This window comes from Elaeis guineensis, chromosome 8 (genome assembly GCF_000442705.2).
Source record: "Elaeis guineensis isolate ETL-2024a chromosome 8, EG11, whole genome shotgun sequence".
Lineage (NCBI taxonomy): Eukaryota > Viridiplantae > Streptophyta > Magnoliopsida > Arecales > Arecaceae > Elaeis > Elaeis guineensis.
The window spans coordinates 57,296,332-57,304,562 of NC_026000.2; positions in this window are offsets into that span (position 1 = coordinate 57,296,332).

Genomic DNA, 8,231 nt, shown 5'->3' on the forward strand with positions numbered 1-8,231 from the left:
TCACAAACTGAATCAGCCACTGTGTGCTGCTTGGAACTTTTCCAGCAGATAGCCCCACCATTAAAAGTAAAAATAAATCCTGACACACTTTTGCTATCATCGTGATCAGACTGGAAACTAGAGTCTGTAAACCCTATAAGTCTCAAGTCTGATTCACCATAAATAAGCCACTGGTCTTTAGTATTTCTTAAATACTTCAGGATGATTTTAACAATCTTCCAGTGATTCTCTCCTAGATCAGATTGGTATCTACTCACTACCCCTAGTGAGTATGCCACATCTAGTCGTGTACATGTCATGGTGTACATGATAGATCCCACTGCCAAAGAATATGGAATCCTACCCATACGCTCTCTCTCTTGAGGTGTTGTCAGACAATCCCTCTTCGAGAGAGAAATTCCATGGCCTATCGGAAGATAGCCTTTCTTGAAATTCTCCATGCTGAACCTCCTCAGTATAGTATCAATGTACGTGGACTATGATAAACCAAGCAACCTTTTAGATCTATCCCTATAGATCCTCATCCCTAGGATGTAGGAAGCTTCTCCCAGATCCTTCATGGAGAACTGTGATGACAGCCAAATCTTTATTTTCTGTAATGCAGGGACATCATTCCCGATTAAGAGAATGTCATCCACATACAATACAAAAAATACTACTACTGGACCATTAGCCCACTTATAAATGCATGGCTCTTCTCCGTTCTTAACGAAGCCATACGTCTTGATCGTCTTATCAAAACGTATGTTCCAACTCTGTGATGTCTGCTTAAGTCCATAAATGGACCTCTATAGCCTGCACACCTTAGACTCATCTATGGATGTGAATCCTTCAGGTTGTATCGTATACACCTCTTCATCTAGCTCTCTGTTTAAGAAAGTTGTCTTCACATCTATTTGCCAGATTTCATAGTCCAGATGGACAGCTATCGCAAGCATAATCCGAATGGATTTGAGCATTACCACAGGAGAAAATGTCTCGTCATAGTCTATACCATAATGTTGACGATATCCCTTGACAACCAGTCGGGCTTTATAGGTTTCCACCTTTCCATCTACGCCTCTCTTCCTCTTGAAGACCCACTTACACCCTATGGGTTTTACTCCTTCGGATGGGTCAACCAATGTCCACACATCGTTGACCTTCATGGACTCCATTTCGGATTTCATGGCCTCTAACCATTTCTCAGAGTCAGGACTCTGCATTGCATCCATGTAGGTGATCGGATCCTCATCATTTTCATCAAGTTCGATAGGATCATCATCCCGGACCAAGAAACCATAGTATCTGTCCGGTTGACGTGGTACTCTACCAGATCACCTTAAGGGTGCTTGAACAATAGACTCCGGATCTGATCTAACCAAATCCGGTTCAGGTTCAGCAACTTGTGTCAGTTTTTCCACCTATCGAACTTCGTCAAGTTCGACCTTAGAGGCAACAGTCCCTTCACCAAGGAACTCCTTTTCCAAAAAGATTGCCTTAAGGCTGACAAACACTTTTTGCTCATCAGCTAGGTAGAAGTAATATCCTTTGGTCTTTTTTGGGTACCCTATAAAATTACACTTGTCAGACCTAGGTCCTAGCTTATCCGTAATTAAATGTTTAACATAAGCCGGACACCCCCAAACCCTAAGGTGCGAGAGCACTGGCTTACGTCCTATCCATATCTCATATGGCGTTTTGGTTACAGACTTACTCGAAACTCTATTTAGAAGGTAACAAGTCGATTCGAGCGCATATCTCCAAAGAGAGATCGACAGACCAGCAAACCCCATCATGGATCAAACCATGTCCAACAAGGTCCGATTCCTCCTTTGAGATACACCATTATGTTGTGGTATTCCAAGAGGAGTCCACTGAGAGAGAATCTCATTCTCTCCAAGATATGTCAGAAAATCATTGGAAAGGTATTCACCTCTTCGATCAGATCGAAGAATTTTAATATACTTTCCAGTTTGTTTTTCTACCACATTTCGGAATAGTTTGAACATTTCAAACGACTTCAACTTATGCTTCATTAAATAGACATACCCATACCTCGATAGGTCGTCTGTGAAGGTTATGAAGTAGAAATATCTACTTTTTGCACTTGAGCTCATGGGTCCACATACATCAGAATGTACCAGAGCTAAGAGTACAATGGCTCGCTCACCTTTTCCAGTAAAAGGTGACTTGGTCATTTTACCAAGAAGATAGGACTCACGGGTTGGAAGTGATTCACAATCACCTACTTCAAGAATTCTTTCTTGAGCCAACCTGTTTATCCTATTTTTATTGATATGACCTAGCCTACAGTGCCAAAGGTAGACTTCTGACACATAATCTATTCTAGGGTATTTACCGAAGGTTTGAACCACATTAACAGGTTGTGATAGAAAGTAAATTCCATTATTAAGTTGTCCAACAAATATTATAACACCATTCAAAATGATATTATAAATATTTTTTTTATTAAAAATTGATAATCGTTCATGGCCAAAAGGCCTACAGAAATAATATTTAATAAAAAACTTGGACAATAGTGAATCCTTACATCTCAGATATTTATACCCATATTCCATCGGAGCAAATTTTGACAGCAGAAATAGCTCCAGAGTCGGTCACGTTCAGTGCAGATGTATCCTTACATCTCACCTGTATGCCATACCAGTGTCTCCATACTCATTGGTTAAGAGGACAACCAACCTATATGGCATACAACGACCTATGCTTAATAAACGTTGTTGTCCTTCATAACAACGTATCATTTGGTCGCGAATAGATTTAAGAACTAAATGATAAATCTTCCTTTGTCGAGTCTAAATAGTCCTAAGGACTTCACCACAACATAGGAGTTCATTAGAAGATGAAACATTTTGTGATGAAAAAATACCAAAATAATTTTTATTAATTCATAATTCATGTACAAATACAAAAATGAGCACAACTGTCAACAGGCTGATGATTGGCTTTAGGATACTATTCCCAACAACTACAGCATCATAAAAGTTACTAACGAGTGAGTAGACATCCATGTGACTTTTCATGTTGGTCACGCTCAGTGCTAGTTGTTCTCTAACAACCACCTGCACTCTCGCTCCAGTGTCACTATACCACAGACTCGAGACCCATCTATCCAAAGGAAGCGATCCATGCACTGATCTATCTGGATCAATTACCGTCCCTATGATGATCCTATGACCAAGAGCAATTTAAGAATTAACCATCAATGATACATGGCTCAAATTCTCAACTCTTTGAGATTATGTGTCATCATCTTGTTAATCCCTTAGATGATTTATGGACACATAAAATATGAATAGTAATATAAATACCTATAAAGTATAAATTATGTTCTAGAAATATAATATGTATTAGCCAAGATTAGTTTCTAAAGCCTACATCCAACACAAGAGTCCTTCATGCCAAGGAAAGGTGGGACGCCAAAGGGAGAACACGCCAAGGGGACGCCCCATACCTCTTCACGTCTCTTCTCTCTCTCTTTCTCATCTTAGCACACAATCTAATTATTATGCTAGCATAGTTAGAAGTTCTTTCTATTTATAGATAATTTTTTATAATCCACAAGACTAAGATTTCTAATTCAAACAGGCTTTGAATTAATCCATAACTTATCAAAGATGTCCTAAAGGAGAAAGGATTGGTGCCTAACTAAATGCCCTCATGCACCCATGCCTACACCCAAGTGTGGGGCGGCAATAACCAGCACCCCACCACCTCTTGATCAGCCATAAGGAGAGAGAGTCTTAGTAGAAGTGGACTCTAAGGATCTAATCTAAATATGGGTCAATTCGAATCTGATTCAAATAAATTTCAAATATGCTATCAATCTCAAACTATTTAGGACTTAGGACCAAGTCTAACTTGAATTTATGAATCCAATTAAGTCTAATTAAATCAGATCTAATCTAAAATTAATTAGCACTTAAATACAATCTTTTATAGACTTCTTGGATCAAAGATCAAATTTTATTCATTCTCGAAATTGAACCTAAACCTCATGTCTAGTGCTAGCTAAATATAGTCAACTGTTTCATTCTGTATGATCTATAATTTAATTTTTAATCAAATTAATCTATTTATTCAATCAAATTATGTACCTTCAAATTAAATATATAGACTTAGGTCAATTCTTTCCTACATCACTTGACTTTGTGCGTGACTCCATATGTTTGAACACTAAGCCAGTAGCATAGAAATAATTTTTTGTACTAATCAAAGTTACCGTCTAGCAATGATTTCTGATGTCTGGATAGGTCAAATTATTGCAAGGCAATATTCAAGAACCTATGTATATGGTTACTACATAATTTATCTCTTTAACCCTGAATACTCTAGGATGGTCTAGGGTTAAACTGTTAATCCTAAAGGATCATCCCCATTTTATTCCAACCTTTCAAATCTATCACATGGATTATTTTAGTCGATGTTTTACTAAACTAAAATATAATGATGCATCAGCTCCTATGTTAGAAAACTACTACGATTTTGTATGTGTAGTTTAAAAATTTTCTAAACATCTATATAGCAGAAATAAATAAATTAAAATAATTTTAATTTATATACATACCAGATCTAATCTAAAAATTATAGTAAAGATCTAGATATGAACAAGTAACCATGATCTAAAATTTTAAAAAAAAACAATCGTTAGCCAAAAACAAGTTGGAGATCGGATCTTCATACCTCAGATCCTGCAGATATCCCAGGTTCTGATCGTAGCCGCGCATGCACCCGATCTCTGTTGACATCCACATGGAGCCACCTGATTGGAGTACTGAGATCACTGATGTACTAGTATCTTACAGATCTCGCTCCTCATCTTTGGATCTAGATCTCTTCCTCTAGATCTTGAAGAAGGAGATCGCTGTGCGAACTCTTTCGCATAGATTTGGCAGGATCTAAACCAGATCACTATGAAGAGAAGAAGAACCTTTCTTCTTCTCTTCTTCTCTCTCTTTTTTCTTCTTAGATCTGATCACCATCAGATCTGGGTGTTGGATGATGGGGAGAAGGGAGGAGGAGGTGTTGGGAAGGAAGATATGATGTAAGAAAGAAGACTCCTCACCATCTCACGCATGCTTCCTCTTCACCTTTTTAATTTTTATCGTACACCACCATATATCTCACACACAAAACCTTTCTTAACACCCTAGAGATCTAATCTCTTTGAATCATAGGCATTCAAATCCAAATCAAAGGTTAGATGGGCGTTGAGATAGAGTTGTGTTGTAAGAAAGAAACCTCTTCTCACAAATTAGTGCACGCCAATCTTCTCCAATTTTTTTTTTATCACACAAAAAAAAATCTTCCTTTCCCTAATTATATATATTTTGTTTTTATTTTGAATCATATTCAAATAAAAAAATTGGATGAGAAAGAATTCCAGATAAGGTGGGGCACCAACTATTGACACCCCCTCTCCTTTCACGCGCGCTAAGAAAAAAAGGATGAGAAAAATAACACCCCTCTTCCCTTCTTGGTATGATTTCTGAAGAGAGAGTCTCAAGGGACTTGGTCTCTTTGAGTCATGGTTCTTTTGGTTTAAGTTGGACCTTAATTGGGTTCAAATGGAGTCCGAAATGAGTCGAATTCGGAAAGGCTGTCAAGCCTGATCCAATCAGGCTTAAAATCCAAATCTGATTTGGATAATTCAATCCAATTAGTATTAAATTTAATTTAATTTAATTTAATTTAATTTGATTTAAATTAATTAAAACTTAATTTATAAGTTAATCAATCTCAAAAAATTATAATATTTATAATTAAGTTCCTATGCTAACAATTAGCAGCTACCAAAACTGTAACGATTATAAAATAGTAGTTTCTAAAATTCAAACTATCAATTCAATTGATAAATTGAATATGATCCAGGCCATTGATCAAGTCATGCACCTTTTGTGTATGACCGCTCAGGTTCTATTCTGTCTGGTAGTGAGACATACTGTGATCTCTATCACAATATCATCGAAACTCTTTTCGGTGGGTTGAAATTATTCCAACTCACCTCAACAAAGATCGTTGATCTGAAAATGATCTTAGTGAGTTCTCACGATCTACCAGTGATATCTAGTAATATGTAGTGATAATCTAGCAGAATAAATAAAATAAATCCTTAGGTGTAGTTACCATGTGATACAATCTCTCTATCGTGAGTCCTGACTTGATCGAGATCATAGAGAACTCATCAAATCCCATCGTCAGTTATATGCTAGATTGGCTCGATTTGAGTTCATCTGTGAATCTCATAAAATTATTTTTTAATATTCATACTTACTTTGATCAGAGATTTTCTGAACTCAGTCTTATGAATAGCATAGGACTTCTCTTTTTCTACCAAGATCGATAGATTCTATCTAGGTGCATCCTACTCCAAGTAGTGAACCAGAACCTACAATAGTCAACATACAAAGCAAGGACCCGAATGGTTAGGGACCAAAAGAACATGTAGTCAAACTAAGTAGCCTCACTGTGAATAGCCAACACACCGTTGGTCAAACAATCAGTCACACCACTGCAGCATCGAGAAAATCACTGACGAGTGGGTAGACATTCAAATGATTTCTCATGTTAGTCATGCTCAGTGCAAGTTGTTCTCTAACAACTACCTGCACTCTCACCCTAGTGTCTCTACACCATAGACTCAAGATTCATCTGCCCAAAAGGAAGGTGATCCATGCACCGATCTTGAATGGATTGATCACTATCCTCTATGATGATCCTTCGATCGGGAGCTTTTAGAAATTAACCACTAATGATGTATGTCTCAAATTCTTAACACCTTAAGAATATACAAAATCATCTTTGTTAAGTTTTAGGATAAATCATGGACACATAAACATGATTGATTATAAAGACTGTCCATCAAGTACAAAACATGCCCTAGAGAAAGATATGTGTCAGTTAAGATTGACTTCTAGGGTACACATCTAACAAACTCTTACTTGCACTAAAGCCAATCTACTATATACCTGAGCCCTAACTTCTAAAGATAGGCTTTAGTGTTTAGTTGGCTAAGTGACTTGGGCCTACCACATTCTATATGGAGTTTACTCTCCTTACCTCCATGTATTTCTACTTGATGTAATCGTATATATTTCTGCTCTATATGCATGGACTTCTATTGAGACCTTGGCTTTTTAGTGAGGGATATGGACCATTATCTTTGTAGTACGATGTCATAGCATCTACTGGTATGACATCAAGTGCTAACTATCATAAGAACCAGAATGCATCTTGCACATCTATAACATATTCAACTTTCATTGATCGATTGTCTGGAACCCTTCCAATATCAACATAACTCAAGAATACATATTGATGTATATATTCTACCATCAACATCAGTGTATCCTTCCACTCTTAGTGCTAACCCTTCTTCAAAGATGAGGAATAATCTCTTAGTGCTTTTGAAGTACTTAAAAATATTTTTACAGCCATCCAATGCTCCCAGCCTAGATTTGGCTAATATCTGCTCGTTTCTGCTTGTGACTTTCACAGCAAGATATACCAAGTTGAGTACATAGCATGGCATGCTTCCATACCTAAGAGGATAACGGATCCCTTTTGAAGGTTTCAATGCTGAACTCTTTCAGCACCTCTTCTACGTACTTATCTGTGAAAACCAAGCATCCTTTTAGGATCTATCTCTATAGACCTTTTATTTCCAGAATGTTTGACCTAAGTCTTTGATAAAAAAATTCTATATGTAACCATATCATAATTGATGTCAGTATGGGACCCTCCCACTGATCTTCATATAACTACATGATTCCTCATATCATGTCATTATAAGTTTTTAGGATCATCCCTATGTTCCCAATCTTCCTTGAGAAACACTTTCTCTGAATCCTTTGTAAAGGATGGGAGATCCTCCTAGATCTATGAGATAGAGAATGTACTACATATACTGGCTCATCATAAATAGATTGTACAGGTCCTGTGACTCTTGTTCTTTAGAGATTTTCTCTTTGAGTTCATCCTCCCATTATTTTTCAAGAAAATAGTATGATTACATACAATCACATTGTGAACCACTGAAAAGAGAAAATGATATCTCAAACACTTTTAGGATACTTATAAATGAGCTTTCACAGATCTATCCTCTAACTTATCCACCATATCATATCTCATATGGTGTGGTGAAACCAACTTTAGAGGAAATCTATTTAAATTTTAAAAATTAAATCTTTTTTCTAAAGAAACATTAGTTAAATTAGTGACATTTATGA